Genomic DNA, 19,816 nt, shown 5'->3' with positions numbered 1-19,816 from the left:
TTGTGAGGACCTTCTTGCTGCCTCATAACATGGTGAAGGGCATCGCATGAGGAGAGGGCAACAGTGGGCCAACTCAAGTCTCTCTTCCTCTTCTCATAAAGCTACCAGTCTTATCAGAGGGCCCCACCCTATGACCTTATCTAGTCCTAATTATCTCCCGAAGACCCCATCTCCAAATACCATCAACATAAGATTTGGTGAATTAAGTTTCTAACACATGAAATTTGGGGAACACATTGAAACCATAGCACAATTTCATCAGTTTCTTTGGATATTGTGGCTTATAGATATACCACATTTCTGTAATTACCTAAAAAAAATCTTGGTGTTTATTTTCCAAGAGCCTCTGCCAAAACTTAAAGTGTGTTTCAGATTTATTGTAACTGCAGAACTTCCTCTATAACTGGGCCTTTGTTTACACCAACATATCTGTATATCTAGGCAATCTACATCTCTACTGAATTCAGGGAATATCAGAAAAAGGAAACAAATGTGTATTGAGTCAATCCACAAGTTCAGTTTGAATCTCAATATTTCACTTCCTTAAAGAAAGCAGAGCTATTTTTGTGTAGCTTATCTGTCCTTTAATTTTAAGTTTAATCGGTGACATTCTCTTCTCACATCAGTAAGAAACAAGAATCATACTATGAGTCCTGAGGGGTTGGTCCTACAAGTTAGTTCTTGCAGATTTTCTGAACTCCAAAAATTCCTTGGTATCAATATGTAGTTAAATTCTTTCACCTCCTATCTGCCTGATAGCACAAAAACTAGCAAATTTTTCATACTTTGTTTGAAATTCCTGCATAAACTGGCAAGATATGGTCAGAAGCAGAAAAATTCTTTACAAAGTTGATCATTTCCTTTGTCATGTAATGAAATGAACCTAGCTTGGAAAACTCACAGCAAAACTTGTCTGGTGAATTTGGACACTAGGCACACTAACAGTCTCTTGGAACATGAATAAACTCTTGAAAGCTTCTTTAGTCTCTTTCATCACAGTGCTCTATCTGAAAAAAGCAAAATTAATTTTTCAAATTTTGAGCAAACTTCTCAGCTTTCTTTCTGACAAATACTTACTTCATTATTTTGGTCTTTAAAATATTGCTAAAAATGACAGACTGTCTGCACTGGAAGTCAGGTGGGCAGAGTTGACCTGCTGTAGAATATTTCTTTACAACCTCTAGCTCCTCTTATTTACCCTGAGCTTTTGTGCACCCATATCCTGTATGCTGCAGTGTTTGTTTTCCACAATACAATGTCACCCACCTACCCCACACAAAATAGAGGCAACAGACAAAAGTATTGCTTCATATGCCAATAATTTCCTATGATCTAAACAAAACCTGTTTATAAAATTCTACACAACCTAAAGTAAGCAAATATTAATACAATTTTGCCCACATTCCGATTTGATTAATGACTGAACTGTTGGCAGAAACATTATTTTATTTATTATTATTATTTTATTTATTTATTTATTTTTTAGGCAGAATCTCACTCTGTTGCCCAGGCTGGAGTGCAATGGCATGACCTTGGCTCACTGCAACTTCCACCTCCCAGATTCAAGCAATTCTCCTGCCTCAGCCTCCCAAGCAGCTGGGATTACAGTCATGCACCATTACGCCAGGCTAATATTTGTAGAAGGGGATTTCGCCATGTTGGCCAGGCTGGTCTCGAACTCCTAACCTCAGTTGATCCACCCACCTTGGCCTCCCAAAGTGCTGAAACTATAGGCATGAGCCACGGCGCCCAAAAATATTATTTTAAAGCCAGCACAGTTGGTACATCACTATTTGCGACCTAGGAATCCTAATCCCTCACTTTGTATTTTCTCTGACTCATGTCATGATCCCTCCACAGCTGTGTTATAATGTGGAAATTTATCTTTCATATGGGTCTTGATTTAATCTTTACTTTTTTTTTCTGTCTGTCACATAAATCATGATGTTTGAGTCTCATCTTGCATGTTTTTTACTATTCTCTCTTCCGATCTTTGCCAATTCCTGGGATTTCCTAAATACTGGGCCAAACTCAAGGCACATTAATCCATGATTCATGATCAATCCATGATCACCTTTTGAGGTTCTATAGGGAAGATGGTATGATTAAGATTCTAATGAGTATAGATGGGGAAAATGTTGGTCAAGTTTTATTTTTTTAAGATCCTGGGCCAGGCGCTGTGGCTCACGCCTGTAATCCCAGCAATGTGGGAGACCGAGGCGGGAGGATCATGAGGTCAGGAGAGGCAGACCATCCTGGCTAACACGGTGAAACCCCGTCTCTACTGAAAATACAAAAAAATTAGCCAGGCATGGTGGCGGGCACCTGTAGTCCCACCTACTCGGGAGACTGAGGCAGGAAAATGGCGTGAACCTGGGAGGCGGAGCTTGCAGTGAGCCGAGATCGCGCCACTGCACTCCAGCCTGGGCGACAGAGCCAGACTTCTTCTCAAAAAAAAAAAAAAAAAAAAAAAAAAAAAAAGATCCCGCCGAATAGGCAGGGTTTCTGGGCTATGAATTAATTTATTAACTGTAACGTTGACCTTTGTAAGCCATCTGACCAGTTTCTTGTTATGGCTTTGTAGTCATTGATCCTGTATGTCTACCTAAGCACAACCTTTATTTGTTACTGATGGACTTTTTATATCTGACTAAAGGAGACTGACTGTTCCTAAACACGACACTTCAAAAGATTCAAATAATTTGGTTGCATAATCAGTTAATTCAATGATAGCCAGAAAATTAGGAGAACAAGTTTTATTGTTCCTATGCAAATAACTACATTGTTATTAATATGATACAGAGGGAGAAAAAGAGAGAAAAGAGTAAAAGATTTATTTCTGGATTCTGAGGGTCAGTGAGAACATGAAACCATTTAAATATCGTACTAAATTAATGATTAAAGAAAGGATAAGAATAAACAAAGATTGTTCAGCTTAGGTTTAGAAAGGGTGTTCGGCTTATTTTTCTTCATCATTTACAGATGGGCTTCTCAGATATCAGCTTTGAGGTCTCATCTTGGAGGTTTCCACTTCTGAGAACCTTTTGCTGACTTCCTTATACTGGGCTAAGGATCCATCACATGAGCTTTTGTTGCACTCTGTTTACCCAATTAGGTACATGAGTATGTCAATTAAAACATTGTTTATGTAAGAAAAATTGGAAATGACTTCAGTGGTCAACAGAAAATAACATGGCAAATCTATGTAATGAAATGTTGTAATTAAAAATGGTGGTGTCAATGTATATTCAATGGCATGAACATATGTTCATAATTAAAAACAGATTAATAGTGAAATTACATAATAAAAAACAGACTACAAGAACATAATACACATAATATGGTTGCATTTTTATAACTGCACATATATGTATAGAACATTAATTTTTTTTCTTTTATTTTAGAGATGGGATCTCACTCTTGTCACCCACGCTGGAGTGCAGTGCCATGATCATAACTCACTGCAACCTCGATCTGTTGTGCTCAAGCGGTCCTCCTCCCTTAGCCTCCCAAGTAGCTAGGATTACAGTCATGAGCCACAGTACCTGGCTTTCGCATAGAAAAAGTTCTAAAGGTTATAAATGTTATTAATAGAGGTTATCACTTAATGGCAAGACTATGCATTATTTTCATTTTTATTTACTGTCTAATTTTTGCACTTTTATTAAGCATGGATTTATTTTGTCTCAAAAGGAACAATAAAGTCTATTAAACATTTTCTTAGCAAAATACTGGTAATTTGAACAATAAAATATGATGCATTCAATCTTCACAAAGATGCTTTACTACCCCTCACACCAGATGGAGCCGAGTGTTTTAAAATGGAGTTTTGCAAGATTTGGGTTTTTTCTGCTTAAAAAAAGGAAATGCCTTTCTTTTCCCCCTTTCTTCTGGGGAAGGTTAGATTCCAGACAATCCTCATAAACAGACATTTAAAATTTAACCTACAGGTTTTCAACATACAAATGAATTCTCCACTCCATTTCTCAAGGCCAGGCATGGTTTTTCTGCTTGGACACTTGGTATAAGTGTTCTGGACTGGTCTGGTACAGTGCTGACTCTGGACGTGAGCCAAATTCACCTGTTTTGTTTTGTTTTGCTTTGCTTTTTTTGTTTGTTTTGTTTTTTTGTGTAATTTCAGCTTATGTACCACAAACTAGAATTGGAAAACAGTTGGTTCATAGATTTTCGTAGTTAACTTTTAAGCATTCCAGTTAGTAGCCAAATTTATTGCTGTGCGTTTTTTTCTCCAATTATAAAGAGCTAAGTGACTCTGAGATGGAGAACGCAACCTAAGAAGCCACGGCCCACTGGCGGCTTCACATTCAGACTTCTGCGAAAGATAGAGAAACCACAGTGTAAGAAGAACTGATACTTTCATACTAGTTCACTCATAAAAGAAAAGAAAAGGAAAGAAAAGAGAAATCCATTGTCACTCTGAAAGGAGAGTCAGGAAGCATACAACTGGATTGTTACTCACCTATTCTTATTGATTAAAGAATGTTTAACTCTAAGATATACATACTCAATTTAATTCTTTAAAGTTACTTTTCACAAGATAGAACCCAATTCCAGATTCTAAATAAAATGATAACACTAACTATGGGTGAAAGTGACCTGAATCTCCTAACAGTTTCCTCCTCTCCCTACATAAATAGCACATGCTATTTGTTCAAGATGCATCCGCTAATACTTTGCATCTTCAGGTCTGGAGGAGAGAGAGATGAGAAATAAAAGAGAATCGCTGTTTTTTTCACATTTTTCTTCTTCTTACAACCTCCACATATTCATGCCATAATTCATTTTTACTTTATATTTGCCTCTACAAATAACTCGTCTTCTGTGCAACTTGCTCCTGGAGTTATTTTTCTAACATTACTTTTGCTCAAACTCTATACACATTCACCAGTCTTCTTGAACAAAGGTGTACACATTCATTAAGGAGGGGTAAGGGGTAATTTGTGACATTAAACAATTTTAAGTTTACTTCTGTTTTTGTTTTTCAGATAAACTTAGATGATCCTTATGTGATCTTCACAAAGCTGACTTCTTTTCACTGAAAAAGCACATTAAGTGTTGTTTTTATACATGTCTTCTCTGACAATTCAAATGAAAGTGGCCACTATTCTATTGTAATTATTTGTGTAATATTATTTCTATGTGACATGTTTAACCATTTATGTATTTATGTATTTATTTATTGTTTATCTCCTCCCAACAACAAGAAAAATTAACTTCATGAAGGCAGGGACTTGTTGATCTTATTTAATACCCAAGAATGGCTTCAGGTATAGTAGATGCCCAATAAATTCTGAAGACTAAATTAATAACTTTGTGTACAAATCTTCTTCTCTGAGACCAGCAGTCACTTAACTAGCAGAATAGTGTTAAATAAATATTTCACGTTAGGTAAACAATCTTCATTTCTACCCAGTCCTGCCATACTCTTGTGGACTTAGTCAATGCCAACAGAAAAACAAATGTGATTAATTAATCTCTCTTATTAACTGATGGGCCAAAAACCAGAACTCAATTACAACACAGACTGCAGTAGATACATTCATCAACAGCATGTAAAATCTTGGTTCCAAAACTAAAGCTCAGTAAAATGACAATATAATGTGATTTGAGTAAGCTACTGGGTTAAAATAATCCCACTAAGTCACCACAGCAAAAAAAAAAGTTCTGTTAAATGACAGTTCATTCTAGCAGAAGTTATATTAGAAGGCACGGATTAAGCAAGGCAGGAGCTTAGCTCTTAATTCTGACTTATAGAAAATTATCAGGGTGGCAGTTCCACGATGGCCAAATAGGAACAGGTCCACCCTCCAGCTCCCAGAGTGAGTGACACAGAAGACGGGTGATTTCTGCATTTCCAACTCAGGCACCAGTTTCATCTCACTGGAGTATGTTGGACAGTGCGTGCAGTGCATGGAGCAAGAGATGAAGCAGGGCAAGGCATCGCCTCACCTGGGAAGCACAAGGGGGAAGGGAATTCCCTTTCCTAGCCAAGGGAAACTGTGACACACAACATCTGGAAAATCGGGTCACTCCCACCATAATACTACGCTTTACCAAGGGTCTTGGCAAACGGCACACCAGGAGATTATATTCTGCACCTGGCTCAGAGGGTCCCACACCCACGGAGCCTCCCTCATTACTAGCACAGCAGTCTGAGATCTAACAGCAAGGTGGCAGCAAGGCTGGGGAGGGGCTCTCGCCATTGCTGAGGCTTGAGTAGGTACACAAAGCAGCCAGGAAGCTCGAAATAGGTGGAGCCCACTGCAGCTCAAGGAGGCCTGCCCGCCTCTGTAGATTCCACCTCTGGGCACAGGGCATAGCCAAACAAAAGGCAGCAGAAACCTCTGCAGATTCAAATGTCCCTGTCTGACAGCTTTGAAGAGAGTAGTGTTTCTCCCAGCCCGGAGTTTGAGATCTGAGAACAGACAGACTGCCTGCTCAAGTGGGTCCCTGATTCCTGAGTAGCCTAACTGGGAGACACTACCCACTAAGGGCAGACTGACACCTCACACCTCACACGGCTGGGTACCCCTCTGAGACGAAGCTTCCAGAGGAACAATCAGGTAGCAACATTTACTGTTCAGCAATATTCACTCTTCTGCAGCCTCCACTGCTGATACCCAGGCAAACAGAGTCTGGAGTCAACCTCGAGCAAACTCCAACAGACCTGCAGCTGAGGGTCCTGACTGTTAGAAGGAAAACTAACAAACAGAAAGGACATCCACACCAAAATCCCATCTGTACGTCACCATCATCAAAGACCAAAGGTAGACAAAACCACAAAGATGGGGAAAAAGCAGTGCAGAAAAGCTGAAAATTCTAAAAATCAGAGCACCTCTCCCCCTCCAAAGGAACGCAGCTCCTCGCCAGCAACAGACCAAAGCCGGATGGAGAATGACTTTGACGAGTCGAGAGAGGAAGGCTTCAGATGTTCGAACTTCTCCGAGCTAAAGGAGGAAGTTTGAACCCATTGCAAAGGAGCTAAAAACCTTGAAAAAAGATTTGACGAATGGCTAACTAGAATAATCAATGTAGAGAAGTTCTTAAATGACCTAATGGAGCTGAAAACCATGACACGAGAACTACATGACAAATGCACAAGCTTCAGTAACCAACTCAATCAACTGGAAGAAACAGTATCAGTGATTGAAGATCAAATGAATGAAATGAAGGGAGAAGAGAAGTTCAGAGAAAAAATAGTAGAAAGAAATGAACAAAACCTCCAAGAAATATGGCACTATGCAAAAAGACCAATCTATGTCTGATTGGTGTACCTGAAAGTGACAGGGAGAATGGAACCAAGTTGGAAAACACTCTGCAGGATATTATCCAGGAGAACTTCCCCAATCTAGCAAGGCACGCCGACATTCAAATTCAGGAAATACAGAGAACGCCACAAAGATAACCCTCGAGAAAAGCAACTCCAAGACACATAATTGCCAGATTCACCAAAGTTGAAATGAAGGAAAAAATGTTAAGGGCAGCCAGAGAGAAAGGTTGGGTTACCCACAAAGGGAAGCCTATTAGACTAACAGCAGATCTCTCGGCAGAAACTCGACAAGACAGAAGAGAAGGGGGCCAATGTTCAACGTTCTTAAAGAAAAGAATTTTCAACCCAGAATTTCATATCCAGCCAAACTAAGTTTCATAAGTGAAGGAGAAATAAAATCCTTTACAAATAAGCAACTACTTAGAGATTTTGTCACCACCAGGCCTGCCCTATAAGAGACCCTGAAGGAAGCACTAAACATGGAAGGGAATAACCAGTACCAGCAACTGCAAAAACATGACAAAATGTAAAGACCATCAAGGCTAGGAAGAAACTGCAACAACTAATGAGCAAAATAACTAGCTAACATCATAATGACAGGATCAAGTTCACACATAAAAATATTAACTTTAAATGTAAATGGGCTAAATGGTCCAATTAACAGACACAGACTGGCAAATCAGATAAAAAGTCAAGACCCATCAGTGTGCTGTATTCAGGAGACCCATCTCATGTGCAGATGCACACACAGGCTCAAAATAAAGGGATGGAGGAAGATCTACCAAGCAAATGGAAAACAATAAAAGGCAGGGGTTGCAATCCTAGTCTCTGATAAAACAGACTTTAATCCATCAAAGATCAAAAGAGACAAAGAAGGCCATTACATAATGGTAAAGGGATCAATTCAACAAGAAGAGCTAACTATCCTAAATATATATACACCCAATACAAGAGCACCCAAATTCACAAAGCAAGTACTTAGAGACTTACAAAGAGACTTATACTACCACACAATAATAATAGGAGACATTAACAACCTACTGTCAACATTAGACAGATCAACGAGACAGAAAGTAACAAGGATATCCAGGAATTGAACTCACCTCTACACCAAGCAGACCTAATAGACATCTACAGAACTCTCCACCCCAAATCAACAGAATATACATTCTTCTCAGTGCCACATCACAATTATTTCAAAATTGACCACATAGTTGGAAGTAAAGCACTTCTCAGCAAATGTAAAAGAACAGAAATTATAACAAACTGTCTCTCAGACCACAGTGCAATCAAACTAGCACACAGGATTAAGAAACTCAATCAAAACCGCTCAACTGCATGGTAACTGAACAACCTGCTCCTAAATAACTCCTGAGTACATAATGAAATGAAGGCAGAAATAAAGATGTTCTTTGAAACCAATGAGAACAAAGATACAACATACCAGAATCTCTGGGACACATTTAAAGCAGTGTGTAGAGGGAAATTTATAGTACTAAATGCCCACAAGAGAAAGCTGGAAAGATCTAAAATTGACACCCTAACATCACAATTAAAAGAACTAGAGAAGCAAGAGCAAACACATTCAAAAGCTTGCATAAGGCAAGAAATAGCTAAGATCTGTGCAGACCTGAAGGAGATGGAGACACAAAAAATCTTCAAAAAATCAATGAATCCAGGAGCTTGTTTTTTGAAAAGATCAACAGAATTGATAGCCCACTAGCAAGACTAATAAAGAAGAAAAGAGAGAAGAATCAAATAGACACAATAAAAAATGATAAAGGGGATATCACCACTGATCCCACAGAAAGACAAACTACCATCAGAGAATACTATAAACACCTCTATGCAAATAAACTAGAAAACCTAGAAGAAATGGATAAATTCCTGGACACATACACTCTCCCAATGCTAAACCAGGAAGAAGTTGAATCCCTGAATAGACCAATAACAGGCTCTGAAATTGAGGCAATAATTAATAGCCTACCAACAAAAAACGTCCAGGACCACATGGATTCCCAGCCGAATTATACTAGAGGTACAAGGAGGAGCTGGTACCATTCCTTCTGAAACTATTCCAATCAATAGAAAAAGAGGGAATCCTCCCTAACTCATTTTATGAGACCAACATCATCCTGATACCAAAGCCTGGCAGAGACACAACAAAAAAAGAGAATTTTAGACCAATATCCCTGATGAACCTCGATGCAAAAATCCTCAATAAAATACTGGCAAACCGAATCCAGCAGCACATCAAAAAGTTTTTACACCATGATCAAGTGGGCTTCACTCCTGGGATGCAAGGCTGGTTCAACATACGCAAATCAATAAACGTAATGCAGCATATAAACAGAACTAAAGACAAAAACCACATGATTATATCAATAGATGCAGAAAAAGCCTTCGACAACATTCAACAGCCCTTCATGCTAAAAACTCTCAATAAATTCGGTATTGATGGAAAGTATCTCAAAATAATAAGAGCTATTTATGACAAACCCACAGCCAATATCATACTGAATGGGCAAAAACTCAAGCATTCTCCTTGAAAACTGGCACAAGATAGGGATGCCCTCTCTCACCACTAATATTCAACATAGTGGTGGAAGTTCTGGCCAGGGCAATCAGGGAAGAGAAAGAAATAAAGGGTATTCAATTAGGAAAAGAGGAAGTCAAATTGTCCCTGTTTGCAGATGACATGATTGTCTATTTAGAAAATCTCATTGTCTCAGCCTAAAATCTCCTTAAGCTGATAAGAAACTTCAGCAAAGTCTCAGGATACAAATGCAATGTGCAAAACTCATAAGCATTCTTATACACCAATAACAGACAAACAGAGAGCCAAATCATGAGTGAACTCCCATTCACAATTGCTTCAAAGAGAATAAAATACCTAGGAATCCAACTTACAAGGGATGTAAAGGAACTCTTCAAGGAGAACTACAAACCACTGCTCAGTGAAATAAAAGAGGACACAAACAAATGGAAGAACATTCCATGCTCATGGATAGGAAGAATCAATATTGTGAAAATGACCATACTGCCCAAGGTAATTTATAGATTCAATGCCATCCCCATTAAGCTACCAATGACTTTCTTCACAGAATTGGAAAAAACTACTTTAAAGTTCATATGGAACCAAAAAAGAGCCCACATTGCCAAGACAATCCTAAGCCAAAAGAACAAAGCTGGAGACATCACGCTACCTGACTTCAAACTATACTACAAGGCTACAGTAACCAAAACAGCATGTTACTGGTACCAAAACATAGATATAGACCAATGGAGCCGAACAGAGCCCTCAGAAATAATACCACACATCTACAACCATCTGATCTTTGACAAACCTGAGAAAAGCAAGAAATGGGGAAAGGATTCCCTATTTAATAAATGGTGCTGGGAAAATTGGCTAGTCATAAGTAGAAAGCTGAAACTGGATCCCTTCCTTATTCCTTATTCCTTATACAAAAATTAATTCAAGATGGATTAGAGACTTAAATGTTAGACTTAAAACCATAAAAACCTTAGAAGAAAATCTAGGCAATAGCATTCAGGACATAGGCATGGGCAAGGACTTCATGTCTAAAACACCAAAAGCAATGGCAACAAAAGCCAAAGTTGACAAATGGGATCTAATTAAACTAAAGAGCTTCTGCACAGCAAAAGAAACTACCATCAGAGTGAACAGGTAACCTACAGAATGGGAGAAAATTTTTGCAATCTACTCATCTGACAAAGGGCTAATATCCAGAACCCACAAATAACTCAAACAAATTTATAAGAAAAAAACACACAATCCCATCAAAAAGTGGGCAAAGGATATGAACAGACATTTCTCAAAAGAAGACATTTATGCAGCCAACAGACATATGAAAAAATGCTCATCATCGCTACCCATCAGAGAAATGCAAATCAAAACAACAATAGGATACCATCTCACACTAGTTAGAATGGTGATCATTAAAAAGTCAGGAAACAACAAGTGCTGGAGGCGATGTGGAGAAATAGGGACACTTTTACACTGTTGGTGGGACTGTAAACTAGTTCAGCTACTGTGGAAGACAGTGTGGCAATTCCTCAAGGATCTAGAACTAGAAATACCATTTGACCCAGCCATCCCATTACTGAGTATATACCCAAAGGATTATAAATCATGCTGCTATAAAGACACATGCACATGTGTGTTTATTGCAGCACTATTCACAATAGCAAAGACTTGGAACCAACCCAAATGTCCATCAATGAAAGACTGGATTAAGAAAATGTGGCACATACACACCATAGAATACTATGCAGTCATAAAAAAGGAAGAGTCCATGTCCTTTGTAGGGACGTGGATGCAGTTGGAAACCATCATTCTCAGCAAACTATTGCAAGAACAGAAAACCAAACACTGCATGTTCTCACTCATAGGTGGAAATTGAACAATGAGAACACTTGGACACAGAAAGGGGAACATCACACAGTGGGGCCTGTTTTGGGGTCGGCAGAGAGGGGAGGGATAGCATTAGAGATATACCTAATGTAAGTGACAAGTTAATGGGTACAGCACACCAACATGGCACATGTATACATATGTAACGAACCTGCACGTTGTGCACATGTACCCTAGAACATAAAGTATAATATAAAAAAAGAAAATTATTAGATATGAACCTAAACCATAAATTTGGGTTTTTCAGAACAAAACTTGTCTTGGCATATGTGAAACTTTAATCTCTATGCCTGAAAAGTTTCATAACATAGTCTTGGTTTTTAAAAATTTGACATCAGTACATTCTATCTACTAAAGGTCATTTGATTTCTTGTAAATGTAGTTCTTTTGAGTGATCCAAATAATTAGTAACACACTCAGTGATCTCCAGTTATTTAGTGTCACACTACATTATAACAGAAGCCATTATATCCTGTGTGACAGGAAAATGGGTGGAGGCCCTTGTATATCAAACTTCCAGAAATCCTTGTTTACAAGGCTGAGTTTTTATGTCATAGTGTGGCAGTCCAAAACTTTTTCAGCAGGTCATGGCTTTTTTTCTGGGAAAGTTATCTTCACAAAACACATTGACAATTGTTTCCTTTTTGCATATATAACAAAATACCTAAAACAGACACATACTAGCATGAAAAAATCTTACTAAATTAAAGAAAAAAATGATATTAAGTGATTTCTTATGGCGGTCTTATAATGCTTTGCATACAGTAGGTACTCTGTAAGTATTTATTAGTTTAGTGAATTAGTTAAAAAATTAAAGCACATGCTTCCCTGATTCTCTCCACTGTTCTAAAGACTGCATGCAGGTTCCTGAATAACAAGTGGTAGATCCTAGTGATAAACAAATTTAAAAGTTTATTGATTAGATGAATATATGTTTAGAAGTTTTAAATTACAATTTCAAACTGCACTTAAACGAACTTCTTCCACTTCAGACTCTCTCTGCACAAGATTGCCTCTGTGCCACCCCTCTTCCCTGCTCTGTGTCCCTGTCCCGGTAGTTCAGCCTCTCTCCAGTGACACAAATGCACTCTTTTATTTGTGTTCCCCTTGACCCCAGAGTTTTCACAACTGAAACAAAATTCCAGGTTTCAGAGTCCTATTCCTGCATGATAACATTTCATAACCCTTTTGTTCTGCTACTCAGAAAAAAATAGTTATTGTCCCTTCCTTTGTGCCCTCACAGCAGGTTGCGGTGCCTTTAGGTTGTGCTGATCTCCAGCTACCTCCTTTGACTTGTCTGGCTAGGCAACCCGCCCTTCCTTAACATTTCCCACCCTCGTCTCCATGTCCCCACCCCTATCTCTACCACAGCAATTAAAAGAGAATCTCATTGTTTATCACTGGGTTGGTAAACAATCCAGTTAAAATCTGAATTTAAAGACAAGATTTTAGCTGATATTTCGTGATCTTTCTCTATACACATTTTAACAAACAAGATAATTTTGAGTACTCTGAGCCATCAAGCAGTAAAATCTCAAGGGCTGCTCATTCACTCATTCTAAAGCGAACATTCTAATGTCCTTATTTCCTCTATTTTGTAAGTTTTGAATGTTTGAAGCATTCTCTTATTGAATTGTTTTCTTCTTTAAGTTTATCATCCAGCCTGGCCAACATGGCGAAAACCCGTCTCTACTAAAAATACAAAACTTAGCCGGACATGGTGGTGGGCTACTGTAGTCCCAGCTACTCAGGAGACTGAGGCAAGAGAATTGCTTGAACCCAGGAGGCAGAGGTTGCAGTGAGCTGAGACCACGCTACTGCCCTCCAGCCTGGGGTATAGAGCGAGATTGGATCTCTAAAACAAAAACAAAAACAAAAATCACTATATATTTGACTAAGACTAAAACTACAGAAGGACATACTGTAGTAATAGCAATCACAAATTTTCTAGTCAAAATTTTCTCCATATTTTGGAAGAATTTAATTCTGCTTAACAGCAGTACATTGGATCAATGGTGTCATTCAGTGGAAAGCAGCAGCTAATTTCCATGTGTTAGCTACAGTTTTTCCCTGATATCTTAGAGAGGTGCGTTTAATAACCTTCAAAGCATGGGCAAAATCAGATTCTTTAACAATGTTTTGGTAATATTAAATTATCTTCATGTTAGCCCATGTTTACATGACACCAAACAGATCACATTTTTAAGGACTATTCCAGCATCTTGAAGCAAAACAGTTTCTTTCTTAAAATGAGAAACAGAGCAATACACAAAAGTAATATAGAAAAGTTTATTTCATATATATACATTGAAGAGTGTATATGCTCTGAACCTCTAGTGTTAACCAAGATCGAATATTGAGTTTGATATAAAAATTTTTTCATTTTATAGAAACATAATATTTTGGAGTTTTGGACAAGGATCTTTCTAGCCTGGTGAATTCTTGTCTAACTGGAATACAAACACTGATACTTTGAGCACAGAGTACCTTAGCACCTCTGGGGAGTTTCTACTAGCTGTGAGGTATGAACCAATATGATAACCAAAGTCCTTATCTAATCGAAGTTACTGGAGAGGACTGTGGCTCACCTGAGTTAAGGGTCATTCTGGGAGAATAACTGGTCTCCATGAAAGTGAATCAATACATAGTTCTGTATAAGAACCCCCAGGATCTCTCCTTCAAGATGATTACTGTCCTAACTTTGACTCATCCTGGTCAATTAACTCTGGGAAACGGGGAGCCTAACTTTAGAGAGATCTATTGGAAAACACCCCCAAGCACCAGAATTCATAATATGAGGTCTAGGGCTTGAAAGCCAGGACAGAGGGTGACCTTGCCTGCTTTCATGTTGTAGCCCCAGATAAAGAAATGGTCACTTATGTAAGCACACAGTCAGAGCTGGGAGAGGTTAGTTTGCCTGGTCAGTAGGCAGCCAAACTGAGAAAATGAAGCACTGGGGATGGGGGTTGGTTATTTTCCATTTGCTGCCACTGCTCCCCTAGATCCATTCTGGACCCTTTTCCACCCAGCTCTGTGTTGCAGGAGGACTGATCCCTATGGATGGGATCCCCTTGCCCCCTGGAAGCTTAGGCCAGTGGGAGCCACTGGCAGGATATTGGAGGGCAGAAAAAGAAAGATGTCAAACATTTCTTATGCCCTGCCTAGCTCCCTCTAACCCTGTACACAACTTTACCCTCCCCCATCTCAACCCACTGACTGCCCCCTTCCACAAAGACAGCTTCTATTGGATATCCACTCCCTTTCAAGACTCAGTTCTCACTGGTAATGCTAGCTCCTTCCTTTGCACCTTGAGGTCTGGGGGTGCAAAGAGTTGGTGACTCAAGATGGTTTGCTGGTTTCCTCTGATCTGTGTACACCTCAGTAAACATCTCCTTTATTTCATGTTCCCCAAACTCCTGCTGTTATAACTTTTAATACCTTCTGGGACATGACTGACAGAGTGGGAGGTAAATACATATACGCATGCATGCATATATATGTGTGTGTATATATGTATATATGTATAAATATATGTGTGTGTGTATATATGTGTGTGTGTATATATATGCAAATGTTTATCTGTGTGACCAGGGAGACCTCATTCCTAGGGAAGGACCTTTGATTTCTACAAAAAAAGAGTCAAAGGCTGCAGAAACTTTCCCTTGAAGGAAATGAGAAAGGGAAGGAAGAGAGAGGAAAGGAAATAAAGATAATTTCTTCTTTGCCTTAGTATATTTTTTTTTAGTCCTTGATGTCTGATATGTGTTTAAATATTAAAGATTCCATTTCAAATAAGGTAATGTTAGGCATGTTTCCTCATCTAAAGAATTCTAAATTTCAAGTCCTTAAATTAGACCTTTTAAAGTGTTAAAAAAAAAATCTAAATTAATTTAGATTTCCTAATTTCTTAATTTAAGCTATCTTAATTTAGCTAGTTAAGATCTAAAGGCAAACTTCAACAAACTTTATTCCAAATCAAAAGTTGGCAACTTGCTCATCATATAAGATTATTTTAAAATGTACACCTATTTAGGAATGCATTCTGGTCCTTTAACCACTGCGTTACCTAAAAGAAAGAATAATATATGTATATATGTTGCACACATATGGGTATAAACTTTTGACATCATCTTAAAATTAACAAAAACAACCCGGGAAAGAATTTAAGAAATGTTTAGCATTTTTAAGAAAATCACTGTGTTATTTATTGAAACTCTAATTTACTGTTCCTGGTAACCATATAATTTCAAGATTTATTTCCTAGCTGAATATATTCAAGGTATGCTTTATTTTATAAAAGCTTTTGAAATAAATAATCAGTTCCCACATTAGCAGTGAGAGCTGAAAAACATCATCGCTGCTGCTATTGTCATTTCTTGTGGTTTTCAAATGTCAATTTTCATTCCAAAAGCTTATAACATGATGTGCACAATGAACAGGAAACAGATGTGTCCTAGAGATTTATTTTGATATTTTGTGTATATTTACTACAAACAGACAAGAATTAAAATATCAGCGTAGTGTAAATTATCTAAAAAATGATCTTTAAAATGTTCCTAGATTGTGGGTACAGAGAATTTAAAATATATATATACAAAAAATTTCCAGATTTGGGTTTCAGTCATAGCAATTCTATTTATTATGTTGCTCTGAATTTCTTAAAACTAGGCTATCTACCTAGCCTTCCTAATGGGAATGCTGAATTCAAATATAACGATAAATGGAACAAATTCTAAATTAATTATAAAATGCCATGCGTATAATAATTATTTTTTTCTGTGAGACTTTATGAACTTCATAACTTCTTATGAACTTAGTAACTTCTTAAATTTGGAAAGAGACTAAATCTTTTCAAACAATGGTGAAAGATAATATTACTTAGAAGCCTATGAACCTGTAATATAAAGTCACTAAAGGAAGAAAAAGAGTGAAATATTGCAAAGATTCATACTAAATAGGTGAGCATTTTTAAATAACCTCATCTTGTGATTCTGCATAGACCATTGCCATATTGTGGGGATTATGTACTGAGGGGTATGTGTGTGTGTGTGTGTGTGTACACTAACAGTCATGTGTGTATTTTAAATGTTAGGACACAACCAAACTGACTTTTAATTTGCTGACTTGATTGGGGTGTTTTTTGGCTTTGAAATGTAGAAACAAATTTTATTTAAGATATGAAATATAATTTCTAAAATATCTTTTTTCAGAAAACCATGGCTACACAATAATAATTGCCTTTATCATGTTAGAATGTTCATTAGTCTCAAATACAAAAACCATGAAACAAGCCACCATCCTTCAATAATTTGAGCAAAGATAGAATGCCTAAGGAACAACATAGGTGGACTTGCAGAGGATGAGCTGTTTTACTTCAACAACCATTAAAAAAAAAAAAAAAAGCATGGATTTTGGGGTATACACATTAAGTTGAACCTTTGACACTTGGAATCAGGGCATTTTGTCACATAGCATTAACACATATTAGAAAATTGTGTAGTATCAAAGAAATAGAACCACCAGCATTCAAGCACTGTTGTCGACTAGGCAATAAAATGTTCTACTGAATGTTTCTTCTTTCTTCTAATTACTGTATACACTGTGTAGCAACTTTCAAATGAGAAAAGGAGCTTACACTTCTTTTATTTTCTGTTTAAAACAGCACAGAAAACAAACTGTGCCCTGTTATACATTAACAATTAGCCCTATTATACATTAATAATTTTAAAGAACATCAATCTTACAAGAAAAAGGCTAAGAACAAAAAATGTTTCCAGATACCAGACAGATAAGAATGAGTGGTGTGTAGACCCGCACAGGGCTTTGCAGTGGCACTAAGCAAAAGCCACTTTGTAATTAATGGCAGTAAACAGAGATACAGAATCATTTACCAGATGTAAGGCTCTTCTCATCAGGGGTTGTATAGGCCAACATTTCTCTAATTCTTACAATAATCTCAGTAGGTGTGGTACTCCGTAAACCTGGGACACGGGTGCATCAGGGTGAGCCAAGAGTATTTCAGCATACTTAGACCTTTTAAATTTGTAGAGCAGCTGAGTGCCCAACATCACAGTGAAATATTGTTTAATTCCTGCCATGTTATTAACCACATTTTGCCTATTATCGATGGTTCCCTGAGATTTCTTGCAGTTTGCATTCTCTTCCAGAATTGTACCTACCTTTTCCTTAGCAGTAAGTTGAAATGGCTGCTTCTGCCTGATAAGAAAGTCCTAGTCCTCCATAAGCCATGGTTTTAATTCTTCAGGAATCTTCACTCTTAAATACTTCCTCTCTTTCAACAGTGAGATCTGCCAGGGCTCTTTTTACTGAGGGGGCTGAAGTGCTTCACTGGTACTGCCACCATCTTTGTTTCCAGGAGTCTTCTGCTTGTTCCTTCTGGTCTTCCTCACAGATCCTGAAGGAATGTTCTCTACAGAGTGACCCCCCTATCTTACCGGGAGAGCTAGTTCAAGATTTTTCTGCTGTGTATCAGTTGTCTTTTTTCTTCAGGAGTTCCCTCACATCATATCTTACTTCTCTGCATGTTGCTTCTAGTTGGTTTTTTAAAGCTGCCTTCTGCAGATTGTTGTCCACAAGTTTGAGAACCCTGCTTTCTGGAATGCATTCAACCTTGTTTTTATTCCAACCAACAATCTTCCTTCTTTTCCTTCCAAGATCTTCTGGTGATTTCCCAGATGGAATATTATAGATCTTCTGGGATGGTCTGGAAAGATGAAGTAGGAGACACAATCCAATAAAGAACAGCCAAGTATATTTTTGCACTTATAAGAAAATCTTCAGACCTCTCCTGGAATATGAGGTCACTTCAAGTCTCTCTACTTCATTTTGTCAACTCTGAATTCCATTTAATTGCTTAATAAATAAGGGTTGGAATAATTCTTAATATAAGAAACTGGAGTTAATTATTAATATGGTTTGGCTCTGTGTCCCCACCCAAATCTCATCTCAAATTGTAATCCCCACATGTTGAGGGAAGGAACTGGTGGAAGGTGATTGGATGATGGGGGCAGTTTCCCCCATGGTATTCTTGTGATAGTGAGGAAGTTCTTATGAGAGCTGATGATTTTAAAAGTGGCAGTTTGCCCTTCACTCTCTCTCTCTCCTGTCATGTTCTGAAAAAGGTGCTTGCTTGTCCTTCACCTTCTCCCATGATTGCAAGTTTCCTGAGACCCTTCCAGCCATGCAGAACCTTGGGTCAATTAAACCTCTTTTATTTGTAAATTACCCAGTCTCAGGTAGTATCTTTATAGCAGTGTAAAAAGGGACTAATACAATTACAGACCACTAGGAGTTGCCTACTTCTTGGGATTTTACTTCCAGTATTTCTTTTTGTTTTCAGTTTGGGGGCACCTAATTCATTAGAATACTTATTATCATCATTGATTCAACCACAGAGCTGAAAGCAAATGGAGAAGGTGCTTCTCTATGTGGCCCACTTTGCCACATTCTCATTCATATCTAGAACTCGTTCCCACTGAATACTCTCTATACTTTCTGGTTTCTTGTCTACTTTAGGCAAATGCCTTAAAATTTTTGTGCTCAATGGAGATATTCTGGAAAAGTTTTATATTCTCTAGCACTTTCTTCTAATTAGTAGGTATTATTGAACCAGTGCCTCAACCAAATAGTAAATGAACTATTATCATTTAAATAACCAAAGGCTATTTATCTTGAAGAACTCTAGTAGTTTTTTCTGTTTTGTATTCATTGCTGGTATAGTACTTCATGTTGTTCTCTAGAATTTTTATATGTACCAAGTTGAAAATTTAAAAAAGAAGATCTTTTAATTTTTCTACATTTACATGCATAGCAGCCAAATTACTGTAGAATATTTTAGACTAAAATTTACAATCACGCTCTTCTACTATAAAATTTCTACACATTACTGAAAAGCATGATAGGCAGTGATTGTGAATCACTGATTATTTCTAATATGCCAGTGTAGACACATAAGCTAATCAGTTTTACCAAAAGTTTAAAAAGGAATAATTTTACTACTTCATTAATTTTACTACTACTCATGTAGACTAGGCCTCTTGATCCTCACCCACCACCTACAGTCACCTACA

General features: G+C 37.7%; 1 pseudogene; it reads right to left on the bottom strand.

Annotated features, from left to right (window-relative positions):
- Positions 1–4,201: 4,201 nt before the first annotated feature.
- Positions 4,202–18,351, bottom strand: LOC119622483 (mortality factor 4-like protein 2; annotated as a pseudogene).
- Between the last annotated feature and the right edge of the window lie 1,465 nt (positions 18,352–19,816).

Source organism: Chlorocebus sabaeus, chromosome 4 (assembly GCF_047675955.1).
Source record: "Chlorocebus sabaeus isolate Y175 chromosome 4, mChlSab1.0.hap1, whole genome shotgun sequence".
Classification (NCBI taxonomy): Eukaryota; Metazoa; Chordata; class Mammalia; order Primates; family Cercopithecidae; genus Chlorocebus; species Chlorocebus sabaeus.
This window is presented reverse-complemented; position numbering and strand designations above follow the sequence as displayed.